Here is a 27407-nt window from a genome sequence, read left to right as displayed (position 1 = left end):
TTTATTTTTGTTCATACAGCCAGTATTTTCTGTTACCAGATCGAATTCACATCGCTTGGACTCTAATAAAGATATTTGTAGGTGCAACTAGGTCATGACCCACTCGAACATCCTGTGAATATCAATTTAGTTTGGAATGAAAGGGACAATGGTAAATCTTCACTACAAATATAGTAGATGATGTGTCTCTAAATTTGGAGAATTGGTAAACAAAATAAAACTTAAAATGTTTAAATATGTTTATTTCTAAATGTATATTGAAGTACGTAAAATTATATGACGCATTTAGTAGTAGATGAAATACATAAAAAAGATCCTGTTATCATCAGAAACGTTTCTCTTGCTTATATTTAATAAATTATTTACTTGTACTTAAAACCTTGGAGTGCACATAAAGCGTTATTCAAGGTTGGATGGCAGGTTTAATTATTATTTTATCCTTTGTGAAAAAACACGTGAAGTTTCGAAATACAAAATTTTCTTTGAACGTTACACGTTATGTATGTGTGTGTGTGTGTGTGTATATCATGTTTCGCTAATTAGTGACATCAAAGTTTGAAAACTACAATTTTTTGTAAGAAGGGTTTCGACTAGGTCTGTTCATATTCACGTGCACGATGCATGCCTCTTCACGTTAAATTATCGGAGTTCATTAACAAATATAAATCTATTTTTTTATCGTCATATTTTTGTCATCTCACGCACACAAAGACATTTTGTGAGCATGAGCATCACACATACTAATCATCACGCATATAATATTATTAGCCGAGCGAACTTTCAGTTACTCATAATTTATTTTCAAGTTCAAGTGTCTCCGCAAAATTTAGAAACAATTCTAGTCGAATTTAAATACAATTATTTTTTTATTTTTGTTTCAAATTTTACACCATTTAAAGTGAATTGTTAATTTAAATTATTAAAACACCGATCCTTATATAATATAATATATACGTTTTCCAAATTTCATCCCTATTACATTTCTCGCAATCACTTACTGATTGAATTTGGCCTTCCTACAATGACATCATCGAGAAAGTCCTTGAAAAGTACGAAGCTCCTGACGACCATAAACTTCACCTCAACTTCTTGTGTTGGCAATTCTATAGTAAATTATAAAGTTTCCATAATTTATCTCTTTTTACATTTTATTTTTACTAATTACCAATGTTCTTGGAATTTCCGTCCCTTGAAGAAGAAGCAGGACAGTTCAGTCACAGGACATCTCTTCCGGACATATATTATTTGATTCATAAAAACTTTATGTCTCGTTAGTGGCTACAATATACGTAGTCGGCGACGCCTCAATATGTATATATTTTATACTTAAATGATTCTCTATATCCATATTTGTTGCTTAAATAAAAGATTGTAATCAAACTTTTGTTTACTTTAATTGATACAAAGTATTACTTCTTTTTATTAAAAAATAATCAATAATAATAGCATAATAAATTAATGAATTTTAAAACTTTAAGCGTTTACGTTGATAAACCATATTTATAAAATATTTTAGATGAATACGTAGTGGATATTTCTAATCGATTATTTTAGGAATATAATGAAATATTCAAATGAACGTCTGAAAAAATACGTGGTGCAGCTAGACTTAATAAAAAAGTTTTCAAAAATACCGATACCTATACGTTTAAGTCTGCTTAAAGTCACTCTTTAGAATAATTTGATTATATGACGATAAACATTAGCTAATGAAAGTTGTCGTAATAGGAAAGTCATCTATGGTGAAGGATCAAGGTGTGAAGAGATCAGTCAGAGGGGATACGCGGGGAGTGCGATACTAACGGTGAGAGGAATGGGACGGGGTGAGCAGGACGGTGGGCCGGGGAGCGGTAGGAAGGGCATCTCGTGGCGACTCGCAAGCGGACTCAAAGCTCAAATCACGTTCGGCGTTGCTGGCGCACCACGCACTGACGCCGCGACACGCGATCTACCACGCGCGTTCTTGACCGTGTCATATCTTACGCGATAAACACTGTTTAGCTTGTTATGGTTACCGCTATTAAGTAACGATTTTATCGCTCTGTAGGTACCCACTCGTATATATATTTATATATTTATGTATATATTTTATTTGTATATACCATAACATTTCGGGACACTACAATTGAGCTGGATGGCGAGTTGCTGTTATGGACGACGAATTAGACGACGAAATATTTTTCATTTACGGACGCAGCGGGTTTGTATAACAAATTCGTTTATGGCAATGTAAATTTTTCAAACTTTTATTTATTAGACGACGCACCGAATGCTAATTTGTCTTGACTTTTCCGTAAAGTAGTAAATAGTATAATCGAATCGCCATATCATCGATAACAAATTATACATAATAAAAAATAACTAAAAGATTTTTATTTTTCTATAATAAACGTAGCTATTCACATACTTAGACGCCCATTTGCTAAATCATAAATCATTTTAGAACGCATGGAAGTATTTTCCGAATCAAAATTTTCCGAGGTCAAGTATATGAAACAAGTAGAAAACAAAAAAGTCCATTGTACAGCGACGCGCCATCCCAGACACATTCTTCTTTTCTTTAGAAGTTTGCAGCCACTTAGCTATACAAATGCAACACTCGTTTTTGTTTTTCTAATTATTATTATGCAACCATAACAAATACAAACAAAACGTAAACTAAAATGTTAGCCGTGACGTAAAAATATCATTTATTTATATTTTTACATATACTTAAACTTTTTTGTTTATTCACTTATTAATAGTTGAAGATAAAAAAAAAAAACGAAATGAGCATACCTCAATTTGTACCAAAACACTCTGAAAGTGATACACTTCATTATATCTTAGAACCATTATGGCGCTAATTTATTGTCGCTAATAACAGTGTATCACGTGCCAATACAACGTTGGGTTCTGCTTAAGGAATTGCCATCTAATTTTACTCTGCGATTAATTTAAACGAGTGTTTTATTAGGACAGAGAAAACAAGCACCACTTTTTTTAAAACCAATTTGAAACAACAATAGACTTTAGAATGAAAACCAGACACACTTTAATAATTTAATAAAAACACAAGATCAACAATTTACACATGCTTTAGAAAAAAAAGATCTACTAAACATTAATTGTGTATAGCTTAAACTATACTACAATCGCCCTATGATACAATTAAGGGTACGGCGGTCATTTAAGTTGAAATAGACGAAATATGTGGTATTTCTATAATCATTGATATAGTTACGTCGCCATTGCCGCTCTTATATGTTGTATGTCTTATACTAGCAAATGTTTATGTTCAAACATACCGGACCATAGAGATCAATATCTAAGAATATTACAGTTCACGTTGAATGTTAATGCTAAGGTTATAACGTAAAAGTGTGGTAAAGGATTACGATTTGATTTATTTGACTCGTACATACATGAAAATGTATGGTTGAATCCTTATATAAAACTCATATTGAATACAATTATTTTATTCTTTTAAATAATCACTGTTAAAATTAAAAGCAACAAGTTAAAGAAAAAGTTATTGTTGTTTATTTTGTGATATTGTATTGTTAAAAGTATTAGATTAAAAAATTAAATATGAATTATTTTAATAATCCACTTAAATAATTGTGGTCATATGTATTAAAATATAACAAAACTCTTTTCTACTTGTTGTTTTGCAGATAAACTTTCATATTTTTGTACATTTGTATACTTAGATGAGACAAAAATGACTCTTGTTTCGATTTGTAATTATTATTTATTTCAAAAATATATTCCAATTTCAAATTAAGAACATAAATTCCAAATTCCATAATGTCACAGATTAATAATATGAAATGATTAATAATGACAAATATTATTATGCTATTTGACGTATCTAACAACAGATTTAACAAATTTAACAAAAAATGAAAAAGGTACAGATAATACAGATAAACAGTGAACTAGCTAAAATAATGAAATACCTTCCCATTACTGTTATTTGCAATTCTCGATGTTCGATATTTTTATATAAGGTTTTTTGCTATAAAATTTTGGTTAACTTTATTAGAAAAATAAAGAAAGAAGTTCTATTATTTTAGTAGATATCTAATTTTCAAAGCATTGATTTACAGTTGACAGTAAATCTCATTTTCTTGTCGACATAAATAATAGTCAATAGTTAGTAAAATGTATACCGAGAGAAAGCAAAGAACATGTTATTCATTGCATGAGTTTTATAGTCAATACTATACGTGTATTGACAATTTTGTTTCGGTGTTAACTGTCACGTTAAAAGTCATTTAGTTGATGGTAACCTGGGCACCGAGGTCATTATCATTGTTTTAAAGAATAATTTGTATTCCCCTTAAGCGTTTGTATTTATAATGCATATGCAGTGATCGTGTGACATTGTGACTCCGTTAATAATATTTTTTTTTTGTAACTTTTTGTCGTCTTTCGCAATATTAAGATTAAAAAAAAACCGCTTGTTGATTTTCATATTAATATTAAATTCAACACTCAAAGTTTAAAAATGGGATAGAAATAATAGACTTTTTAGATTAAAATTAAGCGTTTTCAAAAAAGTTTAACGAGAAAATAGCTACGATGTTGCTTGTTGCTTGACCCGCTTCCATAATAAAAGTATGATTTTAACATACATCTCCGAGTCGAAATGGTTTAGGCACAATACAATGGAACTTTTCACTAATGAGAGCCGATCCCTATTGCAATACATACAATATTTCTAATTTCATGATATAGCACGTCAAGTCTAAACGATTACTGAATGGAAAGAGAGGGAACAAAAATATATTTGTTTGAGTAAAGCATTAGGTACTCTTAAAAGAATATATGTATAGTAAGGGCACAGATAGCTTTATTTTATTTCGTAGTTATTAAAAAGGTTACTCGGGTATATTGTAGTTAATCTTATATATTAATAGTGTAAGCCGATTTTTGTTCCAGTAATTATGTGACGATTGCTGCACTTAAAAATCGGTTATGGTCTCATTTTGGATTCTTGATTACAATTTACTAAATTGTTCCGATTTAACAAAGAAATAATATTAGTAATAATTTTTAACGGGAAAAAGCTACTGGCCGGCTAAAGAGCGGTACTACGGCTCTATAAGAAAAAAAAAAATGAAACAAAATTAAAGTAAACGGAAACGGGAGATCCACTATATTACATAATATAACATATTATAGTCTTGTGGGTATTATTATTTGTAAATACCTAAATATTTTAGCGGAACGCGTCCATGAAATGTTAGGTCATGCTCAATTATCGTAGAGTCAAAATTTAAAATTCATACGCATATAACGCGTTATTTGTAAAATTAGTAAAGCAATGAAAATATTTAAATAAGTATTATATTTCTAAGGGCAATAATTAAAACTTTTGTATTGTCAGTGCCAATTTAATGTTATTTAATTAAAGTTTTCGTGTAATAAACGCTACCTACCTAATTGTAAGACTATCAATTGTTTTACATAAGTGTATATGTTGATCATAATTATCCACCAATTCTTAATTCGCAGCAACAATAGTTCAGATAAGTTTTTACTCTACGTTTTATAATAATAGATTTTTTTAACGTTATTAAAAAAAGTACTTACTTATAATTTTAGTTTTCCCGTAATGAATCCCGCCTTTTTAATGTTTCGTACATCCGAGGAAAACATTAAACCTCTGTATAGGATCACGGAAACTTTTGCAATAAAACATGATATAAGTATATAGGTATATTTAGAGGCAGGAGGATTCAGACAAGCATCTTCGATTGATTTTTAGAGGATGATAGGTATTTTTCTAAGTGCATTGATTCGAGAGTGAGTTTTAAGAATCTTAATTATAAATTGCATTGTTCAATATTCATACGTGTGTGTATGTCCTTTTTTTATAAAAATGTGCATAATTTTTAATCCCTGATCTCAGAGAGAGGGACAATTAGTAATAATAATTCGGTATTATTATTATTGGTCTAACGGTTACCGTAGTGGCCCATTTGTACGGTGAACAAAATTTCTAAATTTTGTGGTTGAAAATACTTCTGTATATATTTTATAAATTTTAATTGTTTTAAAAACTTCGAGTCAAATTTTGAATTATAAATGTCAACTGCTTGAATTTAATTTTTCTGAACACTTGCTTTTTTTTAACTTTTTGCAATCAAGTTCAGCTTTGTTACTTTGAATTATTTATAAGCATTTCTGTGGAGCGTGAGCACGTTTTTTTCTTTTATTTCTATATAATAGTACAAAAACATTGTAATTTAATATTTACAATTTTTCTATAGTATTGTACCTTTGAAGACTAGAAGTGCGTACCTAATTGTTTGACCTAATTGTTCTCTTTAAGAAACCTGCAGATAGTTCAATCCACGACGACAAAGCCCACTCTTTTTCTAATCACTAAATTGCTAGTGCGCGATATAAGGTGCTAGAGAGTAACTTCTATTGCTGCGCACATGGTATCTAAGTGAGGTGTGGAAGTCAAATCAGCTTTAGCCAAGTTTGAAACCATTTTAGTAAAAAAGAGTTTTACTATGTTTTGAATAAGCAAATTGTAATAAACATTAATCAAATGTATTTACTCGTAAAATAATAAATAAGTATCATTTTTTTATTTTCGTGTTTATAAAATGTGACGAGTTGTCTTTTTATCTTATAATTTATTCTTTTTTTTTTTTTTTGAAAATGTACTTACTACGCTGATTTATTTTATATAACTAAATAAACATAAATGATAAAATTCTGTAATGCCTCGGTATAAACATATATCATAGGTTCCAACGTGCAGCCAGCCATCGAGGCTAGTAATGGTAGTGGAAAATGTGTATTTTCTCACTAACTTTATTCAACGTGCTTCTGAAATATGCAATTTCCCAAATTGTTTTCACCCTCACCGCCAAATTATTCGGAATAGATTTTTTAGTTATTTTTTCTTTCTTTCTTTAATGTTTAACTATGTAGAGTTATATACTTATTTCAAGATTATTTTGAAATAGAATTTCATATATTTCTAGTTTATTCTAGGCCAGTTTAAATATCAGCCTTAAAACATAATATTTTTTTACAATAACTGCTTATGTTTAATTTAAGTACTAATAATAAGTTTAATTTAATAAACATTCATGAGTAAAAGTATAGTATATGTACATAGATTCGTTTGATAGTCGTCATAATGTTATAGCCATTAGGTCCTTAAAAATTTATAATATTTGACGGAATATTATTTCATAGGTAATAAGACTTATTTGTATAAAATATTTCTAAATTTGTACTTGTTACTTATGACTTGGAACATAAAACGTTCAAAAACATTGATTGGTGCTGTTCGGTTACAGAAAAATGTCAGGAAAATAATAATTATTAGAACTATGTCAACTTCGTATCGTTCGACAGGAACTAATATTGAACATGTCAATATTATTTGAATCTAAAAGTTATATTGCGGTTTCCAAACTCTTTTTAAATGTACTCTTAATTGTAAATCAGCTATTTGCTCAAACGTAGCGTTGTTACCTGGCGTTTTTTAAATTCGTTTACTAAGACGAATTTCTGGTTATATGTATATATTTATGTTATATATATATATATATATATTATATTGTAAGCTGACACGCCCGCATACAAAATAAATACATACTGCAGTAAAAAAAGGTGCGTGTATTTATATACGCGCGTGAGTAGACCCACTTCATCAGCGTGATAAAAACCGTTTTTAATTTTTAATATTTTTAATAATTTTTAATATTTTTTTATTGTAATTAATTATTTGCATGCAACAAATAATCTCTATCTTTTTTGCCACTACTGTAACACTCGCAAATTAAACATTAATGATTTAAATTGGTAATTGAATAAACATTTGAAAATAAGAAAAGTGTGCGCGCGCATCATCGCATAATACTTAGTTTAATCTCACTATTATGACATAACTCGCCAAAAATATAACTTTTAAAATGTGGGCAATTTTTCATTACCCTGGCAGACGCCTGCCTTAACGCACACTGCCGCACGTATTTCCTACAGGTTTCCCTCGCAGCACTATCACACATGGTACATTTCTCGAAGCACAGTATTTCTTTCGCGCGCTGCTTTTTGTTTTAAAATCATATATACCCTTCAATAAATATTACTCAATTTAAATTTTGTTTAATTTTAATCTTCTTTGTATATAAATGTATTTACATAGGAATTATCGATATAAAGGCTTTAATTATAAAGGTACAAATAAAAATGAAAAATTGTTAATAAAAAAACATGACCTAAAATGTATACATCTATAAATTAATATTAAGCTAAATAATAATCGAGACTACAGTTATTTACGATAGTAATTATCTCTCCTGATAAATGTAAATTTTAAACCCGAAGATGGATCATGTTCATTCCTATGTTTTACTTTCTCTCGTTGACTTATTCTAAAATGTGAATACTGAATGAAATCTTAATGAAAACTATACGCAAAGTTGCATTAAAGATTTTCTCAATGCCATCGATAGTTAGCTACCATATCTAGTTTAGTTAGCTTTGTTTTCTATCTCGGAATCCAACCCTAAGTGATTAGTATAATCATTGTTACAATTATGTTGTATAGTTTATTTAAAAAATATACCTATATGTAAAAATAAAGCAAAAAAATATTGTTTCTTAAAACATAATTACTACTTAGCACTAAGTACTAAGGCTGCACATATAAATGGCGGTCGAAAAGTTTAATAAAATAAAAATAACATGAAAACATAAAGAAAGACGTTGAAAAACGTAAGGTCAGATAACAACAAAAAAAAATCACACACGAGACGATTACAAACCTTTTTCTTAAATTGGTCAATTATTTCTCAACATAAATAGTAACTAGATTAAATGTCAAGAAATCGAACATTTTTTTCTTAGTCTTTGTCTTTGTAATTAGTTTAGTATATATAGATATAAGGTAGAACCCCTGTCGCATGCCGCTGAGGTATCCTTGACATTTGACGTCTGCGCTTCTACATTGAGTGTTCTCAACGAGAATAAACAAAAAGGGTGCATCAATTATTGCAAGCTTTTGCGTGGTAACATCGTCATTAAAACGTGGAAAGTATATTTTAAATAAAAGAGAAAATATATACCTACTTATTAGCTAAGAAAATATAAACATATAGACATGTTGAATATAACGTTGACCTTTTATAAGTTCATACTTTGGAATTGAAAAAAAAAAATCACATAAATTCAAGTATGCGTCTAAATCGGACAATGGAACGGTTGAGACTATAAAATATGTAAGAGAAGTTCTGCGCAGGTGAAATTTTATTAGGCCGTGATACTCGAGTCAAATAATCGAAATTAATTTGGGGCGATTGTAGTATATACGTACAATATACATATCTATATATGAATCAAATAATTTCATGCTCGTCGGACATATGATAAAGAGGAATTAACACAAACAAAGAATGCTTTTAAATATATCTTTCGTTACCACAGACACATTCGTTATTTTCACATCATTTAATTTTCTTTTCCATAGCATTATACCTATTTCAAAAGTAACTTTACTCGGTTCGTGACTTCAATGGAGTAAATGAAATTGTTTGTCGCGAAGTCGTTATATAAAGACGCAATAGAGGAGCTGCGTCAAATATAATGTCGATATTTTTCTTCCGATTTCACAACCTTCGTCGTGCTGAAGAGAACCGTAAGAAGCAAAACAGAAATTCGAATGATACGCGAAACATGAGCTCCGACACGCTCACCGCCCCGTCGCGGCTGCTTGAGCGGCCTCTCAGCGTGCCCGTCGACAGCCTGGACGAAATCGCTCTTCAGATACCCAGGTGCCCGACACTTACATACGCTTTAGATGTAACTTTCGTGTCGTACGCTCTAATAAGCCTCTCAGTAACCGCTCATGAATCTATGGTTCGCTATGCCACTGTATTGCCGGTCTATTGTGTCGCGATAGCTCTAGAAAAAAGTATTTGGATATTTCATCCTGCTGGCTGCATGTGAACTTATATTTGCATGTACTGGGTGCTTTTTAAAACTAAATAATCGCTTTAATTTTGACAGTAAGTAATATTTCCATTTTATTTGAATTGTAAACATCATATATATACAATGTATATATACATTGTATATTACGCAAAATCGATAAAATTATCAAAATATACTATTTGAGAATTTTATAAATATTTCTATGTATCTCAAACTCTTCATTAGTTTGTATAAAGAAAAAATAGGGTTTATTAAAATGCATGCTATGTAACATAAATAAGTTTATTTCATATTTTATGCACGACTGTTTAATGTGATATAACATTACATAGTAAATATACATTGACTAAGTAGACTTTAATCCAAGAGGGCGTTGCCCGCGCAGAGTCCATCTAAATTAGATTTTTTAACCTCATTTTTCGATTACAAACAAATACCAATCAGGAGATGATTGATGATGCATTCAATTCATACATTTGCTTTGTTATGATACGTATGGGTAAAAATAGTTACCATCATGTCAAAATGTTAAATGAGTTTATTTTTGATGTTTCTATTAAAGTTTATTTCAATTAAGACAATAATAAAATGTTTTATTGTATTCCATGTTATATATTATGTTCCAAGACTTTGGAGAGAATAAAATTAATTTACATAAGAACTGTATAAATCATGACCGCGTCGACCGGCAAAAATGTATCCCTATTTCAGTCCGCGGGAAAATTGAACCAGTCCTCCTATCAAAACACAGACATAAATTTACAGATTTTCACTTGGTACACATGTATTAAAATCTTTAGTTCGACAGTTTTGCGATAATTGTATAGTAAAGAACATTATAATATTTAATATGATAACTCACAAACAATAATAAACGAACGTCACATTCATTACCTTTTTATTCATTCGAATATACATATATATTATAAAAGTTTACAAAAATTACCACTTATAAAAATGCATAAAAATGATTTAAGAATTTTAAAAACAAGCTTATTTAACATTGGATGTTGAATTTATGCAAGAGCGAAGAGTCGTAACTTGCTCTCAACGTTTTTGATCACAGTTAGATACTGTCACATTCGTTGAAGCATATTAAATTCTGTAGATATTTTTGTAAGTAATAGGTGCGGACGAGCATATGGTCCATCTGGTGGTATGTGGGTACCGCCGCCCATAGTCATTGGCGCTGTAAGTCATATGAAACATTCCTTACATCACACCAATTTTATGTCTTTTGTGCCCGTAGTTACCCTGGCTCACCCATCCTTTAATCCAGAACACAACAGGACTAAGTATTGTTGTTTAGGGGTAGACTATTTGATGAGTAGGTTGGCTTGCACAAAGCCCTACCACCAAGTATAGAACAGAAAGCAGATACAAAAACCAAATTGATGTTCAACGACGTAAGAGAAGATCTAATTGACCAATGTCAAGTTCTCAAAATAGACGACGAGTTCGGGTAGTTTTCTGATAAACTTATACCAGAAGATGCACTACGTTTTGTATAACGTTTTAGTATGTATTAAAGAAACTATAACACCTACCAACTTGAAATTTGCCAGGTAGGTTCCTTATAGGGTTAGAACTGATTTTATGAAATTCCACCCCTAAGGCGATAAAACGGGGGTTGGAATTTTATGTTTTATACATTTCGCTCGGGTAAAGCCGCAGGTTCAGCTAGTATTATTATATAAGTAGTTGCTCTTTACAGTTTCACCCGCTTTAAATATTATATGATAGTCGTAGAGTTCGTGTAAGTTCTAAGACTTAACCCATTGGCATCATAATATTTACACAACATAATTATTTTTTTAAGTCGATATATAGTAGATACATTATAGATAGATGTAGATCGATATAGATAAATTTTATAAATAGATAAATATCGATATAGGCGCAGTAGTAATTCTTTATTAATAATTACTGCGCCTATATGGTTCATTTTCATAATACGTATTGTTGTAGCGCAAATTCATAAAGTATAAACACCATAGTAGTCTCTGAAATTGTGATAGGTATTTTGTAAATACTTATGTTACGCGTGTCAACTATTAAAATAAATGAAATGTATGCTATGTATCTAAATGATTTGGTCTTGGTGGAAAACACATTCACGCGTCTATATGAACGGTGGAGTATGTGAGGCTCAGTGAGCGAATTTCATAATACCAATTTTCTGTCTTTAAGAGTCAGTTCGCTTGCGCTTGCCACCATAACGATGGAAACAACATCCTGGGTCAAATCCTGGGCCGCATTTTTGAGGAAACCCGAGATATATTTTAACTAATCGGATATAAAAATTTCACCTTTTAATTCGCTCGCACTATGCTAATGCGTCGTACAACACGCGCAGCAATTGCTTTTTTATTCATGAAAATGGTTACTGTGAATCCAAAACAGATTTATAATGACGTCGCTGACTATTCCCTAGATATTTAGTAGACTTATATTTTTTTCATTTTTATATTTTTTGGACGTTATACTTCTGACAGCGTTTGCCTCGAAATTATCTGGATCGACAATTTTCTTTACGACTACATATACCTACATTGCATGAAGCTCAAGAAAATATGCAGCATATTAACATACTATATAGCCTACGTCCGACAATATGCCTGATGATAATAATATCAATCGAATCAAAAGTAGTTCTTTCAAATTTTATAATGTTTCAATTAAAAACATATTTCATGATAATTACTAATAATAATATGAAAATGGTTTTTACCTTATAAATATTAATTTATAATATTCATCACTCACCGATGAAGGAAATAAGCCTGAGTAGAACCTTTAATATATGCCTTTCAATTTTCTTTCCATTTGGAAGTTCGAAGTTTAAAATTTGATTTTCTTTCCTCGTTTTGAAATCCTAATATTCTTTCATTGTTTTAGAATGACATAACATAAACATGCGTACTTTTGTTTATATTTTCGTATGTTTTATGCTTGACATATTTTCGATATCCGCTACAATAAAAGCGAATATATCGAAAATCAATTATATATTATACATATAATAGCCCTTATTTAAATCCATTTACTTGTATGTTTACGAGAAATTGTATTTACTGAAGTTGTTAGAGAACAATAGATACACCTAAATTGTAATTATTTAGAGTACAGACATAGCCCATGCATGTTTAAGTAGTCCTACTTTTGTTGAACTAAGTACTTTCATTATAATTCTTATTAAAATTTAATGTGTTCATCGAGTCATTTCCGTGACTATATTTGCGTATTAAAGAAAAGGGGAAGAGAGAAGGAAAGAAATAACTTAAGTCTACTTTTCTGAGAGAAGAAACAGAATCTCCTAATCTCCTAATTATTTATATCCACGTCAGTAATTATATACTTAACGGGACACATTGAAAATGTTTTTAGACATAATTTTTCATCCACAATAATTTTAACAGGATTTATTAATGGCTTTAATGTAAAAAATGTTTTGAAAATACTTCTTAAATATAAAAAAGCGAATAAACGGTTCGGAATAGAAGACATCCACGTCTACAAATAGCTACATTGAAATTTTCAATCAATATTTTTTATAATTGCAGTTCATAATTTATAAAATAACATAAACTAACTGAAAAACTTATTACATCTCACTTATGTAAATAATATTTTATGCTTTAAGAATAAAGTAACATTTAGCCCTAACGCGGTTCTTGTAAAATGTGCTCTAGAATAGAAATATGTACTTTACATGTAGACGCGGTTCAAGGCGATATGATCTTGAATGCTTTGGAAAATGCAACGTTTTTCTCATGTTTATGGTTCAAACAACATCAAAGTCTCTTAGTTGACGTTTGTGCGCGTAACGAAATTTAAATATTCTTCGGATAATGGATGCAAGAGACTCACTTATACGCTATTCGTTTTATCTTTGTTACATTTTACTAGAAAAATCTTTAAATTGTTTTGTTAAATTGTTAATGATTATATTGAAGATTTACTAAAAATAATGTAAATTTACGAATTTTATTTGCCATTGACTCCAAAGAAGATGCCCTTATTTCATCCACTTACCTCTGTTTTATTAATTTGTTAATTAAGGATAACTTAAAAAATAAAAACTTTAAACTTAACTGTATTTTGATTGACATCTGACTTTTCACCTCAGTAGTAAAGACTAGGCTCCATTATAAAGTATTTCTCTCAATATATTTCAATTTGAAGAAAAACAAATGCAATCTGTCGAGATGAGAATGAATAGACTACGGAATGAGTACCTAAGAGGAAGTTAAAAGTAGCTTCCGTGACAGAAACGCTTAAGCAAACAGATTATCATGGCATGTAATGCAAATGGCGGCGGGGTGAATGTCTTAACTCGCTTCTCGTTCGTGTAGAAAAATGAAAGGTATGATTCTGGATGCAAGGCAAGAGGACGATCGAAAAAGACGGATTAACCGTGCTTTGTCACGTGTAAGAGAGAGGAAAAGAGATAAAAAGAGAAGTAAATACAATGAAAATAAATAAATCAAATACGGTAATTGTTTTCCCGATTTCAAGAACATTGACAAGAAATTCCTTAATTAATTAATTTTAAAGACACATGACATGTGTCAAGTTTAGGAATAAATTAATTATTTTTTATTTGATTCTATTTATAAATAGTTCATGATCAAACTTTGACAATCAAAATAATAGAGTATACAAAAAATGTAATGTAATTTCTTATATGATATATAAGCGAAATACCACTGACTCATCACAACATCTCAAATCCGATTGAATTTAAATTAACTATTTCACAATTTCTGTTTTTGTGAATTAAAAGGGTGGGTTACGTATGAATTTTACCCGTACCAAGTCGGAACGGGCAGCTAATAAAAGTATAGTGATAATTAATAATATATGTTTAAGTGTTAATATTTAATCTTTTAAGTTGGAACTAATTTCAACAGTTACAGAATTAATTTATTTGGATATCCTAACCCTTTCTAAAAGCTTGACCAAATATTAAGCTCGTATAATTTTCTTAAATCAACCTAATATCCGATAAGATAATTCAGAAATTCTTCTGACTATAAATAAATAGGCGGATAGAATACACATGTTATTAAAATGAACCGCGCGCTCTTTAATTTTAATTCGATCGTAGTAGTAGTGGCGAACACTATCCAGGTTAACTTAATATATAGCCTTAAATTACGTTAATATGTTACGCGATCGAGTTTGAAGAGGTGGAGGCTAACAAGGAGAGTACGCGGGTCGAGGGGCGTACGAGTGACTTGACAGGGAACACTCAACCTTTTAAGCATTATAGTAGTTAGGAAAAACTTCATAGTTTTTATTAAAAAAATAACGTACAAAGTATACAATTTATTACTTTCTAATGTCCATCGATTATAATACGGATACCTTATCCGTAATTTTTTTTAAATGCACTGAGTTGGTGAAGATTGAGTATAAAATTTAAAAATTAATAAATACTTATTTTTTATTATTGTTGTAAGAATGTTTACTATTTTTTCAATCAGTTATCATTTTTATTTCAATAAGTTTTTTTTATTTATATTCATTCTTGTATAATTGAAAGTAACATCACTCAGAAGTTTTTATGGCACATTATATAATCTAAATAATTTAGTTTTTTTACTTTCTGTAGTTATAATTTAAGATTTTATTGATATTCATAAAATGTAGATGGAAACTAACCCGACAATATACAATTAAATTCATTCGGTTAAAAAGTACCATACTACAACAATATTGGCAAACAGAGATTGGTAAGAGAAAAATCAACTAATTAAGGTTAAATTACAAAAATGAAAATACATTACAGATATTGTGCATCCTTTTGTTAGAGTGCCACAGACTCAACAATTACACAAACTAATTAACGAGCCAAGAGGCTCTCCATTGCAGCAACGGGAATACCAATAATAATGACAGGAATGTGATAAATCCGAAAAACTTGAAAAAACACATGAATTTCTTTTACTTATGTGTCAACTAACAATATACGTTTTAATGAATAATACATTCATGAATATGCTTTGATATATTTATGAATGTAAAACTGATGTCTACGTAATTGGTATAGTACGCTATGAAATAATAGCATAGAAAAACTTTCGATTTGAATACAAGTAGTTGTCAAACTTAAAGTTATTTTTGCGGACGCGCCAGGTCGAGTGCCGGTTTCCGGACGAAGAGATTAAAATAGTATAAAGCATAGAAAACACGAAATAGGCCTATCCAGTTTATGGGTGTTTCCCTTTGCACATTATATTTTTACATGTAATATTAAATTATTACGTAATTATTATTTAATTTTAATCATTAAATTTGTCTTCATCATAAAAACTTTTACCAAGACCACATTTTAGACTTAACGAAACGAAAAATATATCAATTTACTTTTTTTGTAGAATGGATAAAATCAATGGGGAATCAATAAAAGATGGCAAGTCAATCAAAATGAAAATTACGTTGATTGTAATTAATATCATATATTTGCATGCATTCTTTAAACCGAAACACTACAATACTAAGTTCTTCTATTATTCGATGTATTGTTAGTTATCTTGTGCAAAGCCCTAGCTTTGTACAAGCTCCTCTGGGTACCACCAAGTTTTTGATAGATTAGTATTGCCCGAGTTATTATGTTATAAAACTTCACATAATGTGTGAGCTTAATATTAACTCCTAGTTTATTTAACTTTACTTGAAGGTAGGGCATTGTGAAAGCCCTTTAGGGTAGGTAATCATTATATAGTCAACCGTCAAGCAGCAATACTAAGTATTGATGTGCTCCGACTCGTAGGGTAAGGGAGCCGGTGTTACTACAAACACGAGGAACATAACATCTCAGTTCGTAAGATTTGTAGTGCATTAGCGATGTTAGGGATGTTTAATATTTCGTACAATATAGTCCAGCTACTAGAAAACGATGTCTACGGGCATAAGGGTAACCACTTATTGTCCACGGTGGTTATTCATACATTCAATAAATACGCAAGGTTTATTTTCATATGTGTAACCTCAGCAATTATTTCATTTTAGTATAATTTATTCGTTAATAAATATTATTCTAATATAATTAAATTTTTGAAATAATTTATTTCTTATTGCAATACATATTATATATTACTGTTTAAAAGGAGTTTTCGGTGTTCGATCGGACTCATCAATATATCCTGATTCTTCTGATTTATTCGGTCTATTTTCCATGACATTTTTCTTTTTCTTTCACCTTCTTGATAATTTGGGCTTTTTCTACTCTCTCCTGTAATTTTGCTCAGAGTTCTTTAGTTTTTATGGTGCTTATGATATTACTACGTCTGCAATTGCTGATCTGTATCCCGAAAGTGTATGTGGTTGAGTATACAGTATGATATGAGCGTGGTAGTTTATATATATAGAGAAAAATTTATACGAACGTAATTAATTCGAATTAATTTTTGAGCTAGTTGTATGCATGCATTGAAAATAAATGTATAAGCCTGTACTAATCAAACTAAAACTTGCTTTGCTTTATAAATTAATCGAAGTAAACATTGGCGCAAAGTCCAGGAGAATCATTGACAAGTGATTAAAAATACATATTTCGGGAATTCAGAAATTATATTATTAAAATAAATTAATAGTACAAATATTAATGGTGAATGAAGCCAAGCCATTCATTAACCCAACAAAACCAGAGGAATCACATGCTTACCTCCGTAACTTTGTAACGGACCGAGGGAACGCAAAACCCTCCCTCACAGAGCTTGGAGCTATCTCGTCTTGTATATAAAGGACCTTGTATATATCAAATGAAAAGTACATAAAAATCTAATAAGCAAGGTTAAAATAACTTAGCGTTCAAACGGATAATTCCAAAAAATAACTTTGTTTTATTTTATATAAGATAATGAATATTGAGATAAATCGTTTTGTGTAATAGCAATTTCATTTTAAACGTGTGACATTTAAGGCAATATTTCTGTTAGAAAAGTTTGAAATAGATAAGGCTGAGGCGGTATTTACAACCAGCCTAAGGCTATCACTATGTCTGTAGACAATAGTAAAGCTTATATAAGGAATAGTGGCTATAAATTTGGTATCATTCTCGCACACTGCCCAAGGCGAAGCGCTTTCGCGGCCTCCTACTGATGGGCTTCGTACTCGATAATATTATCGGCTTTCGTTTTTCATTTGAAAGACATCTACTTATTACAGAGGTTTTCGTCGGGTATTCCAAGGCTTGTAAAGAAAAGAAACCATACACTTTATTAAAAGTAAATTGGATCTCATATAAATGACAATTTATATATAAGGAAAGATAGATTGAAGACATGATACTTAAAAAACATGAAACAAGTAAGCGTATTATTAAAGTTACGTGAAGGCTAGGATAAATGTGTTCATTTTTATTGATAACACTAGAACTGCAACAAATAAGCATTCAAATAACATTAAAACATTCTAAATGAAGGAAGTATCTTGTCATCTTAGTCAGCAATAGATTGGTTCATGAAACCATTAATAATTCACAAACTAGGAGACAAAATTTAATCTTGAATTGGAAGAAGGGCAATAGCATTCTATTAGTTGCATACTAAAGTCGACAAAATACATAAATCAGAATATTCCTTTGCATGTTGCTTTGTTTGTATGTGTGTCTTGTACATTGTCTTTGTACATTTGATGTATGTATTTTTGTACGTTTCTGATTTACGTAACTGTACAAACATGGATATGTGGAAACTGGAGAGGTTAAGCTGTGATTGTCCGCAATAAACAAGCCTACGTCGAGCGTGACGTTCCGAAGCTCGTTAATTGCTCCGGCTTTCGGAACGAAAGGCAACGCCAGTCAACGGGTTCACCGTATACATTAAAACGTGAAATATATGTTTGTTTATGAGTTTTATATATTATTTTATAGGATTAGAATCCACTAGATTTAATTATTTTTTTTTAATAAATTGATCAATGCGAAACCTGGTAACAAAAACACAAAAGTAATAAAAATCTTGGAAAAAGTATATAAAACTCTCATTATAATAAAATCTTATTTTTTTTGCCCAGGTCGCATTTGTTTTTACACTCCACTACTTTGGTTGAGTAAATATCGGAAAGTATGTGATGAATACATCGACAGCAGTCGTTCCACTTCGCATAATTACTTCGACTGCTTCGAATAATCTATGTATATTTTATTTAAAAACTATTTGTTTTTATTATAATTATATACATATAATATAAAAAAATATAATTATACAAAAGGTCAAAAAAAGTTTTTTTTTTCCAAAGAATAAAAGTAAATTGAGTATTCGAGATCGCTCAGGCAGTCTTAAGCATAGAGGCGTGTATAAATTCGGCTAAGCGCCACGGAGTATTTACGTGTCAAATTAGTGTTTATAATAATTCATCTCGTGCTCGTCGGAGATAGGAACACACGAGTATTACGTTGGGGATGAGTTCTTTATCCTTTATCTTGGGCGAGAAACTCTCTAATTGTGAAATATTATTTGGTAATTTTTAAAAATTAACAATTACATTTAAATTGCTAAATGTATTGTCGGGATCTAATTTTCGATTTAGCAATTTTATTGTTTCCATAGTTGGAATTTGGTTGATTATTTATTGTGCATAGACGATAAAATTCAGCGCAACATACACAATGTTATCGATACAAAATATTTGATTAATTATCGTAGTAAAAGTTTGCAGAAGAATTATAAAATATGTATAGCTACACAATATCAATTTTGATGAGTGTGACAACCCATTTTAACTAAAACTATCGGGAAGTGAGGGATTCGCATATAATTATATACACATATATTTATAACAGTTTATCGAATGTCTCGTTATAACGAAATAAAACAATATCCATGAAATGAAATGCACGACTACCAAATCGATGAACGTACATTATAAATAAACATTCACATCGAAAATATAATGTTACCTTTTCCTTTTAAGGCGGCCTTTTGGTTCAGCCTACAGTCGGCACATTTGTAAATATACCGCTGCTTATATACATTTTCCGTGAAAAACATCGCGAGGAAGCTTCCATGTGATGGATGAAATTCTGCCAAGTATATCAAATAACGTGTACTGGAGATGACGGAATAACTTTATGAGTCTTATTTTGTATCCCTATAAAGAAATTGTCTGTAACAATCTTAGATAATTCCGTATTCAAATTGTTGTTCCTGAATTTGACCAAAACTAATATATGTGCATAGCATCGCTGCGGAACAATTTAACTTCCAGACTTCACAATAATTAACGTAACATCAAGATTGCCACTTTAAAAAAATAATAAAATTATTCCAAAAACTGAAATTTTAGTTTTGCCCAAAAAACGGTACCTATTCATAAACACAAAACACAAACAATCTTTATTTTATGATCTTGTTAAAAAGAAATAAAATATAATACAACTGATAGATATTAATAAAACTATCGTCTCGTACCAACAGTGTGTGAACATTTGAGGTCAATCGATTGGACGGAACTATTATAGTTTCAAATTCAGTTGCGAGAATTACATACATACCTACTAACAAACGTAACTACTAACTGGCGAAGTTACATAAACGCATGAAAACTAAAACTATAATTACCGATTAATTCAGGAGTTTTAAACGTTAAAGTATTTTATTTACTTTTTCGTTATTTATATTTTGAAGTTTTGGTTGTACTGAATGACAACTTACAATCTTTATTATGCAACGAAAACTCTTGGCGGTATGGCTTTGTGCAAGCCCATCTGGGTAGGTACCAATTACCCAAAAAGTAGTACTCAGTATTATTGTTTCGGTTCCAAGGACCAATAAGCCAGTGTAACTAAAGGCACATGACATAAAACATCTTAGTTCTCAAGGTTGGTGGCGTATTGGCGATGTAAAAAATGGCTAATATTTCTTACATCGCTATCGTCTATGGGCGATTAAGACCACTTACCATCAGGTGGCCCATTTTCTAGTCCGCCAACCTATATCATAAAAAAACTTAATTAAATAAGTAGGAGTATATGCATAATATGTATCTTAGCGTATAATCGTAATGACCAATCGTAATAATTGTAAGTAGTGATCGTAATTTACTATTTATTCAGTAAAACTTTTCGATAGTTTATAATATAATATATGTTGTTGTTTGTTTATTTAAAAGAACGAAACCGTTTATCGTTCATGTCCCCACGACGTTCAAAGGAACAACAATTTGGAATTACGCCACAATCATGATAAACGCCACAATCCAGACGACTAATCAATAGCAGATATAGTCTATATAGTCCAATAGAAGGAGCCCATTAAATTATTCGTTCCAGAGATTATTAGTAGTATTAGAGGCTTACTGGAATCCCTTGAAACAAAATGTGATAAAAAACATTTATATACTCTTTTTTTTAAATAAAAATATAATTACACAAAAGAAATAAAAACCGTATTTCATGACGTTCCTAATGGATATTATCAAAGAAAAATCTGAACCATTCCTCGTGTAAAGAAATGGCGAAAAATTATTTTCTAATTGGATGATCGTTAAATTTTTATGAGAAATAATTTGTCTTAAACGTATGAAATAAATATTCCGGAAGTAATCGTTTTTCGAGGCCTATAAGTATTATATTTTTCAAATATTTGCCCAAAAATTAATCTATATTTCTTTAGGACGCAATAAAAAAATGGCATAAGTGACTGATTTTGAATAAATAAATTTTGCTTTATTACATATATTACAAACATATCACACAAAATTAATTTATTACAATCTACGAAAACCATGCTAGTGTATGTCACTCAGTCGAATATTACTATTCTCTAGGGTAAATGACCCTTCTATAATAATTGGTATGGTTAATAATTCATTGCAATCGATTTTAAGGTATTTTAAGAGATAAGCGAAATATTTACAGACCGTCTGAAACACATAAAAACTAACCGACCGTGTTAAAATGTAAATTTGTAATACTGTAATTTTTGTTTATATAAATATATTATGTTCGAATTATGTTAAGATTAGGTACGCATAGTTATTATATTATGTATAAGTTGATCAATAATTACGTACAGTTTCTGAAACTGTGATCAAAGTCAAATTCACTAATTTGAGTTTAACATGAATGGTCATTGGTCGATTGGAGGATCACGCTAGATGCGACCAATGAGCAATCTACATATATTTAGTCATAGGAATAATTTGTAATTGGAACAATATTAATTATAAGACAAATATTGATTTTACTTTATTTCGATATAGATACAAGTTATACCGAGGGGACATAATTTCACGCAAAGCATTCGATGTTCAGACAGATAATAATAAAATTTGTCATATATTGCATTACCAATTATTTTTAACCGTAAAATAAATTATTTATAACCAGTTTTGTATAAAATATGACGTCATTCATATTTCCATCCTCAGTATTTCAGACATATGCACTCGTTTATTTTTAATAACCAGCAACAAGTCTATCGACTTCTCACTTCACATGATATGATGATGACCAAAAACTTTTCAATTCAGATGAGTGTCGAAGTAATTTCAGATATTTTCAGTGTTTTTTTAGATTCGTATTACATAGGGAGAGGATCGGAGCATTACAGAGCGCAATCTTTAAACATTTGTAACATTATATCATTGAAGGAAAAACAATTAGCATTACAATGTAAAGTGAACAGACTCGAGTGTAGATGAATACTCAAAATCGAATCTTAGATTGTTACACTACATTCTATTGCTGCCGGTGATACCAAATACCTTAAATAAATAACATGATAACATTAATGTTATCTTAATAGTAATAATATCTTAAATGTATTCTTGCTTAAGCCCCAACGTGTATGTCTAAATAGTATATTATGTCGAATACAATTATGTAGTCAATAGCAGACATCGGAAATGCCTGATTACTCGAACACTGAACAATAAGTGCCTCTATTATTACAGTAGATTGACGATGTCTTGGGTAATACGAAGATTTGCCTATATTATGTCTCGAGGAACATTACTGCAAATCTTTTTCCTATTTTCAATAGAAATCCACTTTGTGTGGACTTCAAGGTTAAAGTTTCAGTTCAATTGGTATTAAACACGTAAATATGGTAATAAGATCTATTGTATATGTGAATAAGTTTTGATTAAAATGATAAGGTATTTCATTACAAATAAATGGTTTTTAATACAAATACTCGTTGATAAAATGTAATATATTCCCTTCTTCTTCTTCTTCACTCCGACTAGCGAAGGTTGGCAGTCAGCTTTGAATACTCCTTCTTGTTCTTCGCGAGGCGAAAGAGATCAACAGCACTCGCAATTCCCGTCCATTCTCGGATGTTGCACAGCCAAGACTTTTTTCTGCGCCCAAAAGCTCTCCTTCCGGCAACTTTTCCCATCATAATGAGTTGCAAAAGTTTATATCTTTCATGCCTAAGCATGTGTCCGAAATATGGAAGTTATCTCTTCTTGACAATCTCCAAAAGTTGCCGTTTTTGGTTGACGCGTCGCAGAACTTCGACGTTCGAGACCTTTTGAGTCCAAATTATGGCCAACATACGTCTATATGCCCACATCTCGAAAGCTTCTATACGTTTTTTGAGGTCTTCTTTAATTGTCCACGCCTCGCATCTGTAAAGAAGTATAGGCCAGATGTAACAATGTAGGAGTCGTATGCGCACAGGGATCTTAAGTCTGCGATTGCAGAGTACTTTTTTTAATGTGCAGAAGGCACTTCGAGCTATTTTGATGGGAGTCTTTACCTCCTGTTCACAACTCCAGATGGCATTAAGCCATGTCCCCAGATATTTGTACTTGCGCACTCTCTCAATTTTTTGGCCTGCTACAATGATAGCAATGTCATCGAAGGTATGTTTAGACAATACCTACTATAATATATTATAACATATATAACAATACCTATATATAATATACTCCCATTGACTTAATAAAATAAACTGTACAATAAGTACTGGCAACAATATGAACGATTGAAGGTCAAGTTAAGGTCATTACTTGGTGGTAGGAGTTTGTGCAAGCCCAACTGGGTGCGTATTATCACCAATCAACAATAATTAGTGTTATCGCGTTCTGGTTTGTAGGGTGAGTGAGCCAATGTAACTACAGGAACAAAGGACATAGCTAATTCACAGGGTTGGTAGGGCATTGGTGACGTAAGGAGAGGTTAATATTTACGACAGCGCCAATGGTAGGTTCACTTACCATCAGGTGGCCCATTTGATCGGCCGCCTACCGAAACAATAATTTAAAAACGAAGAGTATGACAAAAGCAATTGCAAAGTACTTATTTCATTTATATTTTGAACGATCAATAATTAAATGTTTTAAATAAGTTTCAATTAAACTTTGAACATTACCAAAACCAACAAAGGATTCTAACATGAATGTTTACAGCTGCAAGTCAAATAAGAGTTTCAAGCTATTCGTTGTATTTAAAAAGGGAAGGTTTAGATGTAATGTAAATGTCAAACAAATTTTATGGTAAACATCGAAACTCCCTTCTGATAAATAACTTTCTGCTTTAGGGTTACGTGAAACATTTTTGTAAATTATAATCGAAATTAATGATTGTATAATACATTTATTAGTTAGCTTAAAATAAAATAATATGAATATTTTTTTTTTTATTAAATTCAAATGAATTTTTTTTTGTATGAAAAGCGTTCTTATATACGTAGCCACGGGTTTTTCTGAATGGCTTTCGTGAATACATTATGTACCGTAAGTCGACACTTGTCTAAGCTGCTGTGACCTGTATTAAACTAAACGTATACATCTTTGGCATTAGTTTGTAAGTATTACAAATTGAGGTAATTGTCTACTGACGTGTCATTAGCAAAATCACTTTAATCAGCTACCGAACAAAGGATCAAAATCAGTGGGCCGATTCAAAGGCTAATGTTATCGGATTTGCCTTTAGTTAGCTTGAAACAGTGATGCGACGGCGGGAACAGGATATTGTATAGGGGACGGCATTAGGGTCCGTTCTTAATACAATTACAAAACAAAGTCTTCAATTCCTATCTTAAACTTGATAATATCATCTTTTGACCTCCATAATTCTATAATTTTCAAATATATAAACAAGGAATTTACATTTATATTTATATCAATAACGTATTTGTTAGATTTTGGTATATTTGAAACCAGTACAGTAACGAATCATTAATACATTTTCAACAAAACTTTAATCCAAATATATACTTTTAGTAAATATGTGATAAAGGAAGGTGTCTTGTTATATAACTTAGAAATGACAAAGAATTTGTGAAAAGATGTAGGCGGGCGTGTGGCCGCAATACGTAACGAGGCAGGCAAATAATGCGTAGTCGCCCCCCTTTATACCTACCTTCCCACATCACAATTACATGGTACAACACAAATCATAATAAAATATAAACTTGAATATTATTTGTATGAGCGTTTTATTTTGTCAGTTTTGAAATATTGTTCATATTAATCCACACGTTATTTAACCAAAATTACTTTTTAATGGCTGATACTTTGTATCTAATCTCAAAGGAAAATTACCTTCTAGTATAAAAGGTACTAAATGGCAATTCGGTTTACAAATACTCAATGATGACGATGTACTCCCCTCGCCGTTTTCGGTAACGGTGGCCAATCCCAAGGGAAACGAGCCAATTGCGCCGGACATATTATAGACAAGTGTACAAATAAATGTAGTATATTTTACTTAATGATTTATACACATAATACGATGCCAGCACATGCGACAAGTTCGAAAAGTGTCAAGTGTACAACTTTCCGGAGGACAAGAGTGTAAAAACTAATAACTTCCAGATTCCAGGCTGCTATCCGGAGACCAAGTAACTTTTTATTGACTCAACCCGGAATTTGAAACCAGAATTTTGTGATCTGCGTTCTTTTATGGCGGCCACTGGACCAACGAGGCAAAGAAAAGGGTTATGCTTGTACATATATATGTGGAAAAATCATAAAAGTCGTTTATTTTTAATTATAAACGTACTATTCGGTGAATTTTTAACTTATTATTGTCATATTACAAGAGCAAAGATGGGCCAGTGGTTAGAACGCTTACATCATAACCGATAATTGCGAGATCAAATCCAGGCAAGCCCCACTGATGTGCTAATTTGTGTATATAATGCATCTCGTGCTCGGCGGTGAACGAAAACATGAGTGAGGAAACCTTTATGTCTGCATGCAATGTCTAATTTCAACGAAATTATGCCACATGTGAATCCACCAACCAGCATTGTGGTGGAATATGCTCCTAACCTTCTCCTCAAAGGGAGACGAGGCCTTAGGCCAACAGTGAGAAATTTACAGGCTGTTACTATTATTATTATATTAGTATCACGCTGTAGTTTTCTATAAAGTATAAAAAGTAGACTTCACTTATTTCGTAATGCAAATAACCAATCAAGTCATGCTGTACAATGTTGCATGCAACATAATACTATTTTAGAAAATGTTAATGAATTTAAGGAAACAAATATATCCTCCAGTTTCAATTTAAGGCCATATTTTATTCCAATTCGTGTCTCACGTATAACTTAACTAGTTGACTGTCTAACATTTTCTCCATTTGGGATGTCTCTTAGTCTATTCTCTAAATAGACTTAAGGTAGTTATGGCCGTTGCATGTCTCAGCGGGAATATGATTAATATGTCATAGGTGAATCTTTATATAAATGTTTTATTTGTAGAAAACTATTTATTCAAATAATGTTATGTACTTATATGATGATAAAATTGTAAATGCAAATGTCGACAAATAAATATCTTGATATAGATTACGTATTTAAATTTTCTTAGAGTGATAATATATTTTAAGATACATTAAGCTAGTCATTTTTTTACAAAAGTTTGCTTATATAAAATTAATCCGAATATTTTATTAAAATTTATCATGTCATATTTTTACATTGTCTTGTTTCGCACACTGAGGCACGGGAAGTAACGTACAAAGCGGTTGAGCTGCGGCATAGAAACCTCTATAAATTAACCAAGACAGCGTACGAAAACAAACGAATTTATTTAACAGACACCGGTAATTCTAACTCACTTCACGCGATCTGCGATTGTATCACTAACTATTGTATATGCTTGTGATGTCTCTTATTTATATCTTCAAGTAAATATTTTATTTAACATTTATTAATTCTTGATAATATTATAGGAACGTCGTTATTCTTATGATATATAAAGTTATGTTGTTTTCTCGACGTATAATTTATACTCCATAAGAAGTTTCACATTGTCTATACAAAGTTCGGAGTTACGAGTAGCTCTTGTCGCCGTTAAGTTGAGATTACGTACCCACAAAACATTGTGGTGAAACACAACAAGAGTTTAGGGTGACGTTCACGATTCAAGTCATTTAATCTCTTCGTGTTCTGCTTATTCTAATTTCATTGCCTTATTTTATTTTTACATATAAAACATAGACACACCGGATAATTGGCCACGTAATGGTTACCGCAATATAAACCATTACT

At 30.9% G+C, this 27407-nt stretch overlaps 1 protein-coding gene across 11 annotated transcripts in view; it reads left to right on the top strand.

The window, feature by feature from the left end:
* LOC125075926 (potassium channel subfamily T member 2) overlaps window positions 1-27407 on the top strand; it is a 90076-nt gene that overhangs the window by 6447 nt on the left and 56222 nt on the right. The window lies entirely within an intron of this gene.

Source organism: Vanessa atalanta, chromosome Z, assembly GCF_905147765.1.
Source record: "Vanessa atalanta chromosome Z, ilVanAtal1.2, whole genome shotgun sequence".
NCBI lineage: Eukaryota > Metazoa > Arthropoda > Insecta > Lepidoptera > Nymphalidae > Vanessa > Vanessa atalanta.
This window is presented reverse-complemented; position numbering and strand designations above follow the sequence as displayed.